General features: G+C 39.8%; 1 long non-coding RNA gene across 1 annotated transcript in view; it reads left to right on the forward strand.

Annotated features, from left to right (window-relative positions):
• LOC116538799 overlaps window positions 1-5420 on the forward strand; it is a 16481-nt gene extending 11061 nt beyond the window's left edge. Inside the window, exons 2-3 of the long non-coding RNA XR_004263784.1 lie at window positions 2615-2620; window positions 5331-5420. This is a non-coding gene — a long non-coding RNA (uncharacterized LOC116538799). The remainder of the gene's footprint in view (window positions 1-2614; window positions 2621-5330) is intronic.
• The last annotated feature ends 14794 nt before the right edge of the window (window positions 5421-20214 follow it).

Consider the following 20214-nt stretch of genomic DNA (forward strand, 5'->3'; position numbering starts at 1 on the left):
TGGAAAAGAGAGAACGGAAGGACGGTGTCTGGGATGCTACAATGATCTGATTTGGAATCCATAATCCCACAGCTCTCAAAGGTTGATATGGCTGGCAGGGAAGTAGTCTTTTCCTTCCCTAATAATACATGAGCCTTCCAAAGAGAACGTAACTTTTCCAGATAGAGAAAAATACTTTACCAAGAGACGGCACTAGAGATTTTAAAAAGTCATATTGGCTGGGTATGGTGGCTCATGCGGCTCAAATGCCAGTTTGGGAGGCTGAGGAGGGAGAATTGCTTGAGGCCAGGCAGGCTCTCAGGCTGTTGGTCCCCAGGATAGATCTGCTCTCGGGACTACCGGGGTGTGTGCCTCTCTCAATACCCTCAACCCACCTGGGTGGGCGTCTCCCTGCCGAGCTAGTTCTTGGCAGTCAGGGGCAGCAGCTGAGAAACCTGGATTCCCGACCTCCGGTGGGCACAAAAGGAATCAACGAGATTAGGAGAAAAGACCTTTGCCAGGCCCACAGCTGAGAATCCCACCCCAAGCGCAACTCCCTGCCTCGGCCCTCCCCAGCCCCCACGGGCCCGGACCCCCATCGCCTGCACCGACCCTGCCCACCCAGCCACAGGCGGACAAAGCCTGGGGCTGGGTGGGGGGTATGCCCGGCGGGGGCTGGAAGCGGGACACTGGGACCCCGCAGACGCCCACAAGGCAAGGAGAAGCACCGGAGCACACAGGGGCGGCAGAGAGCGGAGAGAGAGGACGCTGCAAATCCTCCTCGCGCCCCCCCCCCCCCCCCCCCCCCGCCTCCTACCTTCCACCCCCCACCCCCCGCCAGCTGTTCCCGCCACTAGGCCCAGGACACGGCCTGGCTGAGCTCTTGGGGTTCCCGCCTTGAGCCCCAGAACAGCTGCGGGAGCCGTGGGACCCCGACAGCGCGCGCACGGTGGCTCTGGCCTAGGTCTCAGCTTACAACCAATAAATAGAAAGTGCCACTTGCAAAGCAAGCGAGGGCTGGCCGTCCACCACGCTGCTTTCCGCTCCCCCGCTTCGCAGGGCATCTGCAGAAAGGGCGGGGTACTGGATCCAGGTCACAGATCTGGAGACAGGCTCACCCCGCTACACTTCGCCACCCCCCACCCCACAAAAAAAGGAGTTCAAGACCAGCCCTGGCAACACCACAGTGAAATCCCATCTCTAAAAAACAGAAAACAACGACAACAAAAAACAACTAATAAAGCGTGATGGTGTGCTCCTGTGTGTGACGTGGGGGTGCCAGCTACTTGGAAGGCTGAGGTGACAGGATCACTTGAGTCTAGGAGTTTGAGGCTGTATGAGCTATGATTGAACCACTGAACTTCAGCCTTGGTGACAGAGGGAAATCCGGTCTCAAAAAAAATTTTTTTTGTCATACTGAGTAGAAAGAGCTATGAGGTAGCATGATCATAGATGTTCCATAGGAATTAGTAGCCCAGTAATTATAAAAAGAACTGCTATAAGGCGGTCCTCCTTGTTCCACTATAGGCATGAGAATTTAGCATGAGTCCCTGCATGAGACTGTGATTTATTCTATTTTATTTAATTTAGAGATAGGGTCTCCCTTTGTTATCCAGGCTGGGGTGCAGTGGAGTGATCACAGCTCACTGCAGCCTCCAACTCTTGGGTTCAAGTGATCCTCCCATCTTAGCCTCTCAAGTGGCTAGGATGATATGCATGTATCACCATTCTCAGATAAGTTTTTAATTTTTAATTTGTAGAGACAGGGTCTTACTAAGTTGCCTAGGCTGGGCTTGAACCCCAGGGCTCAAGCAATCCTCTTGCTTCAGCCTCCTGAGAACTAGGACTACAGACATGCACCTCCATGCCTGGCTAATTAGACTATGATATTATAACAGCACATCATTTACAAGAACCAGGAGGAAATCATTTTTTAAAAAATTCAGCCCTAGTTTCTACTTTAATTTTTATTTGTTTTTAATATTTTAGAAATGATACAGAGAATGAGTAGAATAATGCAATAGTGGAAGAGATAAACACAGATATATTTTTTTAATCCTACCTTTGCCATTTAAAAAGTCTTGATTACTCATATGAAAGAGTTAAAGCTAAGGAGTTGAATCAAGAAATATTTAAATAGAACTTTGATCAGTTGTTCTCTATGTATACATAATACAAATTAAATAAGTTTATGTAACCTAATGAGAATTATGTGGTATAGAAAATATATTTTCTTAATATAATTTTCAGAAGATTATGAATTAGATGTTTTACATAATAACTTTTCTGGAATGGAAAGGCTGGTTTTATGACCAACAGACATCCCTTTGAAGCTTGCTTTGTCAGTGACCATTGCTGAAATATGTTTTGTGGGGTACTTCTGTAGAAGACAATTCTAAAACAAGAAAAAGACATGCCTATTATTTTGGCTTATAGGGAGTGTATTAGTCAGTATTCTCTAGAGGGACAGAACTAATTACCAATATATAAAGGGGAGTTTATTAAGAAATCACAGGATCACAAGGTCACACAATAGGCTGTCTGCAAGCTGAGGAGCAAGAGGAGTTAGTCCAAGTCCCAAAACTGAAGAACCTGGAGTCTGATGTTTAAGAACAGGAAGCATCCAGCGTGAGAGGAAGACGTAGGCTGGGAGGCTTGGCCAGTCTAGCCTTTTCACATTTTTTTCTTCCTGCTTTATATCCCAGCCAGGCTCGCAGCTGATTAGATGGTACCCACCCAGAGTAAGGGTGGGTTTGCCTTTCCCAGCCCACTGACTCAAATGTTAATCTCTTGTAGGAACAGCTCCGGACTGCATTTCCCAGTGAGGGAGATGCAGAAGGCTAGTGATCTCTGTATTTCCAACCGAGGTATCAGGTTCACCTCAATGGGACTGGTTGGACAGTGGGTGTAGCCCAAGGAGGGTTACCCTGCTGAGATAGGGTGGGGCACTGCCTCACCTGGAAAGTGCAATGGGCTGGATGATGCCCCTCCTACAGAGGCCAGTGGGTACTTTTCCAGCCACTCCAGCACCCCGGTTCAGATATTGTGCTTCTCCCACGGTCTTTACAGCCCACAGACCAGGAGATTCCCGCTGGGTGAACAACTGCTATGGGTTTCCAGCACAAATCTCGGTGGCTGTTTTAACTGGTTCCTGGAACATCTGTGAGCCAGAGCCACCCATTCCCCTAAATAAAAGGGGCTGAAGGCAGGGAGCCACGTGATCTGGCTCTGCAGGTCCCACCCTCACAAAGACAAGCAAACTGAAACCCACTGGCTTGAGAGTTTCACAGCCAGCACAGCAGTCTGAGCTCAACCCAGGATGGTGGAGCTAAGTGGGAGAAGGGCATCCACCATTACTGAGGCAGTTTAACATTACCTGTGTAAACAAAACTGCGAGGAAGTTTACACAGCAGCTTGAGGAAGCCTGTGGCAGCTCAGCAACACCTCTGCAGGCAGACTGTGACTAGACTCCCTCCTTGCTGGGCAAGGCATCTCTGAAAAAATGTGGCAGCATGTCAGGGACCTATAGATAAAGCCCCACCTTCCTGGGACAGAGTACTTGGGAAAAGGGGCAGTTGTGAGTTCCACTGCAGCAAACTTAAACGTCCCTGCCCAGCAGCTCTTAAGGGAGCAATGGAGCTCCCAGCACAGCACTTGAGCTCTGATAAGGGACAGACTGCCTCCTCAAGCAGCTCCCTGAACCCTGTATATCCAAGGAGTCACCTTATACAGGAGAGCTCTGGCTGATATCTGGTGGGTACCCTTCTGGGATGAAGCTACCAGAGGAAGGAACAGGCAGTAATCTTTGCTGTTCTGCAGCCCCTGCAGGTGATTCTCAGACAAACAGGATCTGGAGTGGACCTTCAGCAGTCTGAAACTAAAAAAACAGAAAGAAATAGCTTCAACCTCAATGGATAGAATGTCCACTCAGAGACCCATCCGAGAATCACCAACTTCAAAGACTAAAGGTAGATAAATCCACAAAGATGGTAAGAAACCAGTGCAAAAATGATGAAATCACCAAAAACAAGAATGCCTCTCTTCCTCCAAGGGATCACAACTTGTCACCAGTGCAGAAACAAAACTGGATGGAGAATGAGTTTGACAAATTGACAGAAGCAGGTTTCAGAAGGTAGGTAATAAAAAACTTCTCTGAGCTAAAGGAGCGTGTTCTTAACCTAATGCGAAGAAACTAAGAATCTTGAAAAAAGGTTAGATGAAATTCTAACTAGAATAACCAGCTTGGAGCAGAACATAAATGGTTTGATGAAGCTGAAAAACACAGCATCAGAATGTCGTGAAGCACACACAAGTTTCAATAGCCAGATTGATAAAGCAGAAGAAAGGATGTCAGAGGTTGGAGATCAACTCGATGGGATAACATAAGACAAGGTTAGAGACAAAATAGTGAAAAGAAATGAACAAAGCCTAGAAGAAATATGGGATTATGTGAAAAGACCTAATCTATGTTTGCTTGGTGTACCTGAATGTGATGGGGAGAATAAATCCAAGCTGGAAAACACTCTTCATGATATTATCCAGGAGCACTTCTCCAACCTAGCAAGCCAGGCCAACATTCAAGTACAGGAAATACAAAGAACACCACAAGGATATTCCTCAAGAAGAGCAACCCCAAGACACATAATCATCAGATTCATCAGGGTTGAAATGAAGAAAAAAATGTTAAGTGTAGCCAGAGAGAAAGGTCAGGTTACCCACAAAGGGAAGCCCATCAGACTCACAGTGGATCTCTTGGCAGAAACCCTGTAAGTCAGAGAGAGTGGGGTCCAGTATTCAATGTTCTTAAAGAAAAGCACTTTCTACCCAGAATTTCAAATCCAGCCAATCTAAGTTTCATAAGTGAAGGAGAAATAAAATCCTTTACAGACAAGCAATTTCTGAGAGATTTTGTCACCACAAAGCCTGCCTTACAAGAGCTCCTGAAGGAAGTACTAACATGGAAAGGAACAACCAGTATCAGCCACTACAAAAACATACCAAATGGTAAAGAGCATTGACACAATGAAGAAACTGCATCAACTAACAGGCAAAACAATCAGCTAGCATCAAAATGGCAGGATCAAATTCACATGTAACAATAATAACCTTAAATGTAACCAGGCTAAATGCTCCAATCAAAAGAAACAGACTGGCAAACTGGATAAAGCATCAAGACCCATTGGTGTGCTGTATTCAGGAGACCCATCTCATGAGTGAAGACACACATAGACTCAAAATAAAGAGATAGAGGAAGATTTACCAAGCAAATAGAGAATCAGAAAAAGCAGGGGTTGCAATCCTAGTATCTGATATAACGGACTTTAAACCAACAGAGATAAATAGCGATAAAGAAGGGTGTTACATAATGGAAAAGGGATCAATGCAATAAGAAGAGCTAACTATCCTAAATATATATGCACCCAATACAGGAGCACCCAACACATAAAATGACTTAGGCTCCCACACAATAATAGTGGGAGACTCTAACACTCCACTGTCAATGTTAGACAGATCAACAAGACAGAAATTAACAAGGATATCCAGGACTTGAACTCAAATCTGGACCAAGTGAACCTAATAGACATCTACAGAACTCTCCATTCCAAATCTACATAACATACATCCTTCTCAGCACCACATTGCACTTACTCTAAATTGGACCACATAATTGGAAGTAAATCACTCCTCAGCAAATGCAAAAGAACAGAAATCATGACAAACTGTCCCTCAGACCACAGTGCAATCAAATTAGAACTCATGATTAAGAAACTCACCCAAAACCACACAACTACATGGAAACTGAACAATTTGTTCCTGAATGATTACTGAATAAATAATGAAAGAAGGCAGAAATAAAGGTGTTCTTCAAAACCAGTGAGAATGAAGACACAATGTATCAGATTCTTGGGACACAGTTACAGCACTGTCTAGAGGGAAATTTATCACACTAAATGCCCACATGAGAAGCAAGGAAAGATAAAAAATCAACACCTTATCATCACCATTAAAAGAACTAGAGGAGCAAAATCAAACAAATCCAAAAGCTAGCAGAAGACAAGAAATAACTAAAACCAGAGCAGAACTGAAGGAGATAGAGACACAAAAAAAACCCTTCAAAAATCTACCACATATACAAAGAGGAGTTGGTACCATTCCTTCTGAAACTATTCCAAACAATACAAAAAGAGAGAATCCTCCTTAACTCATTTTATGAGACCAACATCATACTGATACCAAAACCTGGCAGAGACATAACTCGAAAAGAAAATTTTAGGCCAATATCCATGATGAACATTGATGCAAAAATCTTTAATAAAATACTGGCAAATCAAATGCAACAGCACATCAAAAAGCTTATTCATCACGATCAAGTAGGCTTCATCCCAGGGATGCAAGGCTGATTCAACATATGCAAATCTATAAATATAATGCATCACATAAACAGAACCAAAGACAAAAAACACAGGATTATCTCAATAGATGCAGAGAAGGCCTTTGACAAAATTCAACAGCCCTTTATGATAAAAACTCTGAATAAACTTGGTATCGATGGAATATATCTCAAAAATATAAAAGCTATTTATGACAAACCCACAGCCAATATCATACTCAGCAGGCAAAAGCTGGAAGCATTCTCTTTGAAAACTGGCACTAGACAATGATGCCCTCTCTCACCACTCCTATTCAATATAGTGTTGGAAGTTCTAGCCAGAGCAATTAGGCAAGAAAAATAAATAAAGAATATTCAATAAGGAAAAGAGGAAGTCAAATTGTCTCTATTTGCAGATGACAACATTGTATATTTAGAAGACCCCATCATCTCAACCCCAAATCTCCTTAAGATGATAAGCAACTTCAGCAAAGTCTCAGAATACAAAATCAATGTGGGAAAATCACAAGCATTCCTATACATGAACAACAGACAAACAGAGAGCTAAAGCATGAGCGAACTCCCATTCATGATTGCTACAAAGAGAATAAAATACCTAGAAATACAACTAACAAAGGATGTGAAGGACCTCTTCAAGGAGAACTACAAAGCACTGCTCAAGGTAATAAGAGAGGACACAAACAGATGGAGAAACATTCCATACTCAGGATTAGGAAGAATCAATATCATAAAAATGGCCATACTGCCCAATGTAATTTATAAATTCAATGCTATCCCCATCAAGCTACCACTGACTTTCTTCACAGAACTGGAAAAAACCACCTTGTACTTCATATAGAACCAAAAAGCAGTCCTTAGTCCATAGCCATGACAATCCTAGGCAAAAAGAACAAAGCTGGAGGCATCATGCTACCTGACTTCAAACTATACTACAAGGCTGCAGTAATCAAAACAGCATGGTATTGGTACAAAAACAGAGATATAGACCAATGAAGCAGAACAGGGACCTTGGAATTAATGCCACACAACTACAACCATCTGATCTTTGACAAACTGGACAAAAACAAGCAATGGGGAAAGGATTCTCTGTTCAATAAATGGTGTTGGGAAAACTGGGTAGCCATGTGCAGAAAGCTGAAACTGGACCCCTTCCTTACACCTTATACAGAAATTAACTCAAGATGGATTAAAGACTTAAACATAAGACCTAACACCATAAAAACCCTAGAAGAAAACCTAGGCGAACTATTCAGGACATAGGCACAGGCAAGGACTTAATGACTAAAACACCAAAAGCATTGGCAACAAAAGCCAAAAAAAAAACAAACAAATGGGATCTAATTATACTTAAGAGCTTCTGCACAGCAAAAGAAACTATCATTAGAGTGAATGGGCAACCAACAGAATGGGAAAAAATTTTGCCATTTACCCATCTGACAAAGTGCTAAGGTCCAGAATCTACAAAGAACTAAAACAAATTTACAAGAAAAAAACAACCCCATCAAAAAGTGGGCAAAGGATACGAACAGACACTTCTCAAAAGAAGACATTTATGCGGCCAGCAAACATATGGAAATATGTTCATCATCACTGTTCATTAGAGAAATGCAAATCAAAACCACATTTAGATGCCATCTCATGCCAATTAGAATTGTGATAATTAAAAAATCTCATGACAACAGATGCTAGAAAGGATGTAGAGAAACAGAAACGCTTTAACACTGCTGGTGGGAGTGTAAATTAGTTCAATAATTGTGGAAGACAGTGTGGTGATTCATCAAGGATCTAGAAATAGAATTTGACCCAGCAATTCCATTACTGAGTATATGCCCAAAGGACTATAAAGTGTTCTATTATAAAGACATATACTCATGTATGTTCACTGTGGCACTGTTTACAATAGCAAAGACTTGAAACCAACCCAAATGCCCATCAGTGATAGACTGGATAAAGAAAATGTGGCACATATACACTATGGAATACTATGTAGCCATAAAGAAGGATGAGTTCATGTCCTTTGCAGGGACATGGATGAATCTGGAAACCATCATTCTCAGCAAACTGACAAAATAACAGAAAACCAAACACCACATGTTCTCACTCATAAGAGCGTGTTGAACAATAAGAATACATGGACACAGGGAGGGGAATATCACACACTGGAGTCTGTTGGGGGATCTGGGGTTAGGGGAGGGATAGCAGGGGATGGGGAGATTGAGGAGGGATAACATTAGGAGGAATACCTAATGTAGTTGATGGGGAAATGGAAGTAGCAAACTACCATGGCATGTGTTTATGTAACTATCCTGCAAGATCTGCACATGTACCCCAGAACTTCAAGTATAATTAAAAAAAAAATCTCTTGTATTAGTCAGGGTTCTCTAGAGGGAGGGAAATAATAGAATATATACATACATATATATATATATACACATACACACACACATATTAAAAATATGTATATTTTACGTATACATAAAATGTATATCTTTTATGTATAAATGTTTATGTATATATATTTTTATGTATATATACATATTTTATATATATACATGTATAAAAATACATATGCGTATACACATGTATACATATGTATACATAAAATATGTACATATGTATACATAAAATATGTATATCTGTATACATAAATATACGTGTGCACACACACGTATACATGCATACATACATGTGTATATATGCATACACACATGTATATGTACACACATGTACATGCATACATGTATACATGTACACACATACATGTATATATATGCATGCATACATATGTATACACATATACATGTATACATATGTACACATGTGTGCATACATATATACGTGTGTATACATACATGTGTGTATATATACATATGTATGTATATATGCATGTGTATACATATATATGTATACGTATGTATACACATGTGTACATACATATGTATACATACATACTCCAAGAGCAGTAAATACATACGTATGTATATGTATACATACGTATGTATATACATATATTCTATTAGTTCTCTCCCTCTAGAGGACCCTAATACAAGAGATTGTTTATTATACTAGAAGTTCTGCGGTACATGTGCAGACCTTGCAGGATAGTTACATAGGTAAACACATGCCACACATGTGAATGTATGTATGTATATATGTATACATACGTATATACATATATGTATCCATACACATATATATGTATGGATACATATATCTATAAATACATATGTGTGTATGTATACATATATATATATATAAGGTCCTATAATAGGCTGTCTGCAAGATGAGGATCAAGGATAGCTGGAGTCCCAGAACTGACAAACTTGAAGTCCAAATTTCAAGGGAAGAAAGTATCTGGCAGATTTGAGGCTCAGTATCTTCTGAAGCTGGGAGACAGAATCCCTGAGATCATCATTTTCTTTCATCACTTTGTCCACTGAACTGAGGAAGAACCGATAGCTTCATTATACTCTTTGGCTTCCCATATATGGTCAAAGGTATTATGTATGGAGTCATGAAACGCCTTGCCTCTCATGAGCAGTAAATCAGGGGTGTCAAATGCATTTATATTGCATAACTCTCTAAACAATTCACATCAAGGACTATTAGTATACTCCATACTATTAGGAGTAGAGTCCTTACCATTTTTGAGTCTAATCATATTAATCAGGCAACTCTAGAAACCCCAAAACCAGTGACTCTATCCTTAATATTTTGTTCCTCTAGAACCACTCCTGGTACCAAAATGTGTATTACTTAGGGTTCTCTAGAGTGACAGAACTAATAGTACATATATATGTGTGTGTGTGTGTGTGTGTGTGTGTGTGTGTGTGTGTGTGTGTATATATATGTATGGGGCACTTATTGAGTATTAATGTAAAGAATCACAAGGTCCCACAATAGGCCATCTACAAGCTGAGGAAGAAGGAGAGCCATTCCGAGTCCCAAAACTGAAGAACTTGGAGTCTGATGTTGGAGGACAGAAAGCATCCAGCACTGGAGAAAGATGTACGCTGGGAGGCTAGGCCAGTCTCTCCTTTACATGTTTTTCTCCTTGCTCTATATTCGCCGGCAGCTGATTAGATTATGCCCACCAGATTAAGGGTGGATCTGCCTTCCCCCCCAGGGTCAAATGTTAATCTCTTTTGCAAACACCTTCAGAGACACACCAAGGATCAACACTTTGTATCTTTCAATTCAGTCAAGTTGACACTCAGTATTAACTGTCACATCTCCTTTGGCAACATCCTCACAGACACACCCAGGATCAATACTTTGCAGCTTCAATCCAATCAGTTTGACACTCAGCATTAACCATCACCCAGAGCTCCTGGGTGTTTCAAGAAATAGAACAAACCATTTATTTAAAGAAAGTAGTGAAGAAAAAAGAAAGTTTTCCTCATCAAATAATCTGAGAACGCTCCAAGAGTCATTTTAGCTTTTTATATTTCTTTTAAAGTGATTGCACCAGGTTGGATTGAATCAAGCAAAGAGGACAAGATTTCCCTTCGTCCTTGGTTATGATTTGCAATCATTCTTTGGAAAGTATCTCCCCAAATCTTATAATAGATATTTAGAAGTGGAGTGAAAAATTATAATGATCTAAATGCTAAAACAAAATCCAACACTATCTAAAGGAATGCAACAAAATGCAAAAATCAACAATAGAAAAACCATAATGGCTAGCATGCAAGTAAAAATTACCAGGCATGCAAAGAAGCAGGAAAATATGACCCCTAGAAGAAAAATAAGTCAACAGAAACAGAACAAGAAAATATAGAAATGATGAAACTATCAGAAAAGGTTGTAAAATGCTTGTCAAGAAACATCACTAATTGCTGAAAAGAACTAATGAGGACAAAAATTTAAAGGCAACCAGACTAAAAAAGTTATTACATACAGAATGAAAGCAAATGACTTCTTATCAGAAACTATGCAACTCAGAAGACAATGGAGAAATATCATTAATGTTTTAAAAAACAAAACAAATCCACTCTCAATCAAGAACTCTATTCAGTAAAAATATTTCTCACAATTGAAGGTGAAACAAAGACTTTTTCAAACAAACAAAATCTTAGAGAATTAATCTAATGCAGACCTTGACCACAGCAATATCAAAGTACTTCAGGCAAAAGGAAAATGATGCAAGATAGAAATTTGATATTGAGAAAGAAATGAACAGCAGAGTCATGCCTGTAATCCTAGCACTTTGGGAAGCCACGGCAGGAGGAGTGTTTGAGGCCAGGAGTTTTAGATCACCTGGTCAACACAGTGAATCCTCATCTCTACACAAAATAATAATTTAAAAAATTAGCTGGTTGTGGTGGCATGCACCTGCACCTGTAGTCTTAGGTACTTGGGAGGCTGAAGCGGGAGGACTGCTTGAGTCCAGGAGGCTGAAGCCGCAGTGAGCCATGTTCACCATTGCATTATAGCCTGGGCAACAGAGTGAGATGTTGTCTCTCCAAAAAAAAAAAAAAAAAAAACTCTAGAAATGGTAAATATCTAGGTAAATATGTATTATGACAACGGTAAATATGTACCACTAGAAATGGTAAATATAACTGTCCCCTCTCATCAAAAACTCTTAAGTTTCTGCACAGCAAAAGGAACTATCAACACAGTAAACAGACAACTATAGCATGGAAGAAAGTTTTGGCCATCTATGCATCTGACAATAGTTTAGTATCAGCGTCAGCATCGATAAGGAATTCAAACAAATTTACAAGAAAAATATAAACAGCCTCATAAAAATGTGGGCAAAGAAAAAGAAGACACACATGTGGCTAACAATCACATGAAAAAAAGCTCAACATCACTGATAGAGAATTGTAAATCAAAACCATAATGAAGCTGGGCATGATGGTTCATGCTTGTAGTCCCAACTACTAGGGAGGCTGAGGTGGGAGAATTGCTTGAACACGGAAGGTGGAAGTTGCAGTGAGCCAAGATGGTGCCACTGCCCTTTAGCCTGCCCTTAGAGGAAGACCGTGTCTCAAAAATCCCCTAAAACCCACAATGAGATACCATCTCACACCAGTCAGCAGAATGGCTATTATTAAAAAGCCAAAGTATCACAGATGCTGGTGAGGTTCTGGAGAAACAGGAATGCTTATTCACTGTTGGTGGGAGTGTACATTAGTTTAACCATTGTGGAAAGCAGTGTATTGATTCCTCAAAGAGCTAAAAACAGAACTACCATTTGACCTGGCAAATACCCAAAGAAATATAATTTATTCTATCATAAGAATACACGCATGTATGTTCATTGCAGCACTATTCACAATAGTGAAGATATTGAATCAAACTAAATGCCCATCAATGGTAGATTGGATAAAGAAAATGTGGTACATATACACCATGGAATACTATGCAGCCACGAAAAAGAACAAGGCTGGACACGATGGCTCATGTCTGTCATCCCAGCACTTTAGGAGGCTGAGGTGGGTGGATCATGAGGTCAAGAGATCGAGTCCATTCTGGCCAACACGATGAAACCCCGTCTCTACTAAAAATAAAAAAAATTAGCTGGGCATGGTGCCATGTGCCTATAGTTCCAGCTACTGAGGAGGCTGAGGCAGGAAAATTGCTTGAACCCGGATCTTGCAGTGAGCTGAGATTGTGCCACTGCACTCCAGCCTGGTGACAGAGCAATACTCCATCTCAAGAAAAAAAAAAAAAAAAAGAACAAGATACAGTCTTTTGCCAGAACATGGATGCAGATGTAGGCCATTATCCTTAGCAAACTAATTCAAGAACAGAAAACCAAATATTGCATGCTCTCACTTATAAGTGGGAGCTAAATAATGAGAACTCATGGACACATGAACAACAGACACTGGTGCCTACAAGAGGGTGGAGAGTGGGAGGAGGGAGAGGATCAGGAAAAATAACTAATGAATACTAGGCTTAATACCTAGGTAACAAAAATAATCTGTACAACAATCCCCAATGACACAGGTTTACCTATAGAACAAACTTGCAAACGTACCCCTGAACTTAAGATAAAAGTTAAAAAAAACCCAAACTCTAAAAAACTGTGGGCAGGCTGGGCGTGGTAGCTTAAGCCTGTAATCCCAGCACTTTGGGAGGCTGAGGGGGGTGGATCGGGAAGTCAGGAGTTTGAGACCAGCCTGATGAACATGGTGAAACCCCATGTCTACTAAAAATACAAAAATTAGCTGGGCGTGGTGGCCCACACCTGTAATCCCAGTTACTCAGGAGGCTGAAGCAGGAGAATCGCTTAAGCCCGGGAGGCGGAGGTTGCAGTGAGCTGAGATCTCGCTACTGCACTCCAGCCTGGGAGACAGAGCAAGACTCTGTCTCAACAAACAAACAAAACAAACAAATAAACAAAAACTGTTGGGAGGCTGAGGGGGGCAGATCACAAGATCAGGAGATCGAGATCATCCTGGCTAACACCATGAAACCTGTCTCTACTAAAAGTACAAAAAATTAGTCGGGTATGGTGATGCATGCCTATAGTCCCAGCTCCTAGGCAGGCTGAGGCAGAAGAATTGCTTGAATCCAGGAGGCAGAGGTTAGAGTAAGCTGAGATCGCGCCACTGCACTCTAGCCTGGGTGACAGAGCAAGACTCCACCTCAAAAAACAAACAAACAAACAAAACTGTTGGCCAGATGCAATGGCTTATGCCTGTAATCTCGGCACTTCGGGAGATTTAGGTGGGTGAATTTTTAACCCAGGATTTTCAGACCAGCCTGGGCAACATGGCAAAACCTTGTATCTACAAAAAGTACAAACATTAGATGTGGTTGTGTGTCACTGTAGTTCCAGCTACTTGGGAGGCTGAGGTAGGAGGATTACTTAAGCCCCGGGGGCCGGGCCTGCAATGAGTGGTGATCCACTGCACTCCAGCCTGGGTGACAAAGTGAGATCTTATTTCAAATATCAAAAACTAAAAACCAAAACCGTTTAAAAAGAAAATCATAACAGTATGTTATGAAGATAATGATGTATGTAGAAATAAATTGTATGACAACAATAAAACAAAGAACAGGAGAGAGGAAACTTTTTTTACACTACATGTGAAGTAGTATAGAATTATTTGAAAGCAGACTGTGATAATTTAAAAAAACATGTATTGCAAACCTTATAGCAACAACAAAACAAAACACCAAACAAAAACAAAAACCCAAGCAGACAAACACTTAAAAGAGTTTCATAAGCCAATTCCTTCTAGTAAATTTATACCTATTGGTTCTGCTTCCATGTTTGAACCCTGACTGATACACACATGCATATCTATTATGCAAAGATCTGAAAAGCAGAGAAAAGTAGACTTCTAGCGTGTCTAAAGCATAGTAGAGTGTGGACTATTTTGTACTGAAGTAGACAGCAGAACACTGTGATTAGGCAATGTATACTGGTATACTTAGGGAATACAATATGTCGTATAATCATTACTAAGCACTCACAGAAAAACTAGAAAATTTAAAATGAAATATCTCATTACAGTAAAATTTCTTTCCAACAATAAAAAATGAAAATGAAGGCACAACAAAAGTAAATTTCTAAGTAGCTCATTTGTTGGCCAAAGAAGGAGAGACATTTACCGATGGTAAATAATTAAATCTTGTTTGATTGCTACAGCCAAATAGAGGTGTTCAGATAATATAAACCTGTTTAAAGAGTCTAGCCTTTCAATAAGAACAGTTTTTTGAAGATTCAAGGATGTTGGAACAACATCAATAAAAACAAGGCAATTAAAAAACAAGGTAAATTATATCAAGTGGTTTCCTTTGGCTGTTGACAGGTTGACATACAATCAATACTTTTCAATTGCCTGTAATTTTAGGAGTCAATGCCAAGTGTAACCTGGCTGAGACATTAGCCTCTATTAATAATTTATGTGGCAAAACTATAGTTGATAATATTTTCAAAGTTGAAAAAACACAAATTCAGTATAACGTGAAGTGGGATCTGCTAAGATATGTCACAAATAATAACAGTAAAAATACATGTGGAGCAGTAAAAATCCTAACTGGACAAATTTATAAAGCTTATGAAAATGTAAGGTGTTTAAAACCAATACATATTCATCATATTATTCATCATCAGATACTTTGTAGAAAATATTTGAATCTATCATGTGTTTATTGAACCAGTAGTATTAATAGTAAATGGTGTTCATTCTTGTGGATTTAACCATTGTTTAGTGCTAGGAATTTTGATTAGAAATAGAAGCTGAATAGCCTGACTTTCTCCATTATGCAACAATTTGATAGTTTAGCAGTGGTTAGTTTTACTACAATTTTTTGAGCTCAGGGTCAAGATCAAAGTTTATCTGATCTAATAAGGATTAATTACTTCTATATAAGGGAAAAAGAGAGAGACACAATATATCCAGATTTCAATAAAGTGTATCTTGGTTGTTATAAAAATTAAAAACTGTGAATTCTTTGAAAACATAATTATATAAATTTAAAACTTCAGGGACACATTACCCATAGAGTACCATATAAAGAGTATAATGAGTACTGAAAATACTTATGCTCCTGCTATTTTTCGATGGTTAATGATTTAGACATAAATAGGAAGGGTTAAAAGTGAGACGAGTTAAGATTTAAATGATGATAAAAAATTATATTGGCTGTAAACTCACCTTAAGTCAAGGAGGTTGGGGTTTCCCACCCCTAATACCTCAAATCTAACAAAAATTCAGAATTTTAAAATAAAAAAGGAGAATCACAATACCAGTTTGTTATATTTTGCCAAGTGGGCAATACCCCTCTAGTATATCCTACTCTGTGCCCTATCTATCTATCTATTTATTTATTTAGAGATGAAGTATTGCTCTGTTGCCCAGGTTGGGGTGCAGTGGTATGATCTCAGCTCACTGCAATGTCTGCCTCCCAGGTTCAAGTAATTCTTGTGCCTCAGCCTTTTATGCAGCTGGGACTACAGGCACAAGCCATCAGCCCCTGGTTAATTTTTGTATTTTTAGTAGAGATGGGGTTTTGCCATGTTGGCCAGGCTGGTCTTGAACTCCTGACCTCAAATGATGTACCCACCTTGGTTTCCCAAAGTGCTGGGATTACAGGTATGAGCCACTGTGCCCAGCCCTCTGTACTCTTTGACAACAGGCTGGTCTGTGATTTTTGAACATATCTTCTCTCATTGGTCTAAGGTGCCCACAGTTATTTCCCAGAAACCTCATCTGCCTTTGCAAACCACATCTCCCAATGCACAAACTGCTGGTAAACACCTGAACATGCTATGCTATTTCAGATTTTTGTATCTCTGCATATGCTGCTTCCTGGGAGTTTATAGAGTACTTTACCCAGCTATAGGCAAGCCTGGCTCCTTCTCATCACTCAGGTTTTAGCTTGAGTGTCAACTCCAAGAAAAGACTTCCTATTTTAAGAAGTTCCCTCTTGGAGGATGATGTTAGTAAGATGGCTGACGAGAAGCCCCTAGTGCTTACCCTTTCCACAAAGGCAGCAAAAACAAGGAATAAACAACTACATTTTAACAAAAATAACTAATGGGGAGCACCAGAACAAATAAAAGCAGTAACAGAAACACTGATGAGCACAGAAACTCAGGACAGCCACATAAAGAACAGAAGCAAACACTGGGACTCCATCACTCAATTCCTCAGCCAAGATCAGATAGGAACTAAGGGGAACATCTCTCTGTGGTGAAAAAGTAGGTAAGAGGATTCCAGCAACCCCCAACAGCACCTTAGGTATTTACAGTCCTCACCACTCGGTCCCCTTGGTCCTCACAGGCAATAACCCTGGGTGAGAGAGTTGACTGGAGTCCACACAGCTTTGCTTCCCAAAAGCTGGAGTAGCTTTCTAGTGTCAGGTCTCCAAGTCAAAGCCTGGCCATTATAGCCTTGGTGACCTGTATGTACACCTCTGGATGATCTCCAGGAGCCAGAAAGTCTAAAGTAATCAGACGCGGCAAAAAGAGGTGAAACATCTGGTTCCTGCCTTACCTGATTGCTTTCCCACTGCAACATTCAACCGTTGTTCTTGCTTAGCCTTGCAAAGCTTCCCCTGTAGACATTAGATTTCTCAAGGCCCCTACCCCTGTAACTATGTAATTTACTGCACCCTCCCCTCTACTTGCAACTGATAATCCCCACCCTTATGACCATGCCTGTTTGTAATAGGTAACCCCTATCCCTGTAACGATGCATCCCATGACACCTCCCCTCCACCGCCCCTGGCAACACCCCCCGGCTTGCAAAACCGCTCTGAACTGTAGCTTCTGTAACTTTCCACTGCCTAAACCAAACCTACAAAACCAACTCCTATCCCACTGCCCTTTGCTGACTGTCTTTTCTGACTCAGGCTGCCTGCACCCTGGTGAATAAACAGCCACGTTGCTCACACAAACCCTGCCTGGTGGCTTCTTTATATGAGCGATATGCCTAACACCTAAAGTGTGAGGTCTCTCTTCTGTTCCACTGGTCTATATCTCTGTTTTCGTACCAGTATCATGCTGTTTTGGTTGCTGTAGCCTTGTAGTATAGTTTGAAGTCAGGTTGCATGATGCTTCCAGCTTTGTTCTTTTTGCTTAGGACTGTCTTGGCTATGCAGGCTCTTATTTGGTTCCACATGAAATTTAAAGTAGTTTTTCTCTAATTCTGTGAAGAATGTCAGTGGTAGCTTGAAGGAAATTAGCATTGAATCTATAAATTACTTTGAGCAGTGTGGTCACTTTCGCAATACTGACTCTTCCTATCCACGAGGACGGAATGTTTTTCCTTTTGTTTGTGTCATCTCTTATTTCCTTGAGTAGTGGTTTGTAGTCCTCCTTGCAGAGGTCCTTCACATTCCTTGTTAGCTGTATTCCTAGGTATTTTATTCTCTTTGTAGCAATTGTGAGTGGGAGTTTATTCATGATTTGGCTCTCTGTTTGTCTATTATTGGTGTATAGAAATGCTTTTAATTATTTTCACATTGATTTTTTATCCTGACACTTTGCTGAAGTTGCTTATCAGCTTAAAGAGTTCTTGGGCTAAATCAATGGGGTTTCCTAAATATAGGATCATGTCATCTTCAAACAGAGACAATTTCATACAGAGCCTTCCTCTCTCCCTAATTGAATACACTTTATTTCTTTCTCTTGCCTGATTGCCCTGGTTAGAACTTCCAATACTATGTTGAGTAGGATAGTTGAGAGAGGGCATCCTTGTCTTGTGCCGGTTTTCAAAGGGAATGCTTCCAGCTTTTACCCATTCGGTATGATATTGGCTGTGGGTTTGTCGTAAATAGCTCTTATTATTTTGAGATATGCTCAGTCAATACCTAGCTTATTGAGAGTTTTTAACATGAAGGGTTGTTGAATTTTAACAAAGGCCTTTTCTGCATCTATTAAGATAATCATGTGGTTTTTGTCATTGGTTCTGTTTACGTGATAGAGTACGTTTAATTCTGTTTATGTGATAGAGTATGTTTATTGATTTGTGTATGTTGAACCAGCCTTGCATCCCAGGGATAAATCTGACTTGATCGTGGTGGCTAAAATTTTTGATGTGCTGCTGGATTTGGTTTGCCAGTATTTCACTGAGGATTTTCAAATTGATGTTCATCAAGGGTATTGGCCTGAAGGTTTCTTTTCTTTTTTTGTGTGTCTCTGCCAGCTTTTTCCCATTCAGTAAGATTTGGCAGTGGGTTTGCCATAGATAGCTCTTATTATTTTGAGATAAGTTCCTTCTATAATGCCTAGTTTCTTGAGTGTTTTTATCATGAAGCAGTGTTAGACTATATCAAACATTTTTCTGTGTCATTAAGATGATTGTGCCATTTTTGATTTTAATTCTGCTTATGTGGTGGATAACAGTTATTGATTTGCCTATGTTGAACCCACCCTGCATCCCAAGAGTAAGTAAATAGGTATAGATATTAGAGAACATCTGCATAGCTATTCCTTTAATTTGTATTGCTGTCTCCAAAGTACCTAGATGACCTGCCCGTAAAAAAACCAATTTTCCCAATTCCCTAAGTTTTATCAATGTGATTTTAAATTCTGGGGGATTTCTCCTCCACTTTTTTTTCAAATTGCTGATTACCATCTGTGTTCAATGTCAGCAATTTATCATTAAATAAAGTAAAATTTTTAGTCAAACATCATGTTACACTATCAAGAACTGACTTGCCTGAAACATTGGAATCTATTTTGCACCTATTTGTTCCTTGTTTGCTATCCTGAGCAAAATATGACTGTTTGCTATCATGTTTTGTAAACATTGACACAATTTATTTTTCAAAATAAACTAGTGATACTATTTCTTAAATTACAAACTAAAATCTCATTTTAGTAAAATTAATAACATGAAACATACAAAGAAGAAAATGAAAACCATCTCAGAGAAAGAGGTTTTCATAACCAGGATTTAGAGAGGTATAACCTATACAGTTCTCACTGAGTAGCAATCTAGTTGCTGAAAAGTCAACTCCACTAGAATATCAAATCCCTGAGACCAAGGGCCTTGTATATAATAATCAGTATCTAATTACTTACCTATCTAATAAGATTTCCAAATGATAAACACCCAAAAGATTTGTCAAGTAAGGAAATACATTTTCAACTTTTTAGATGACAAAACCTCGGAGGAATGTCACACATACAGTTCCTCCAGAAAATAATTAACCAACATTTTTAAAATGGAAGGGGCACTGAATCAAAACCTACAAATTTTCAGGCAAGAAAATGTAACTCAGTAGCTTTATGTCTGAGAAAACTGCAACTTAAAGGATTATAAACAAATAATTTTAATAGTATTCTAACTCAGTATGTATTTTGTTTTCTATAAAAAAATCTCTGAATAAATTGAGAATAAACTAATTGTGGTAGGTTGCAAAAAAAG

This window comes from Sapajus apella, unplaced genomic scaffold (genome assembly GCF_009761245.1).
Source record: "Sapajus apella isolate SASKATOON/1434 unplaced genomic scaffold, GSC_monkey_1.0 scaffold122, whole genome shotgun sequence".
NCBI lineage: Eukaryota > Metazoa > Chordata > Mammalia > Primates > Cebidae > Sapajus > Sapajus apella.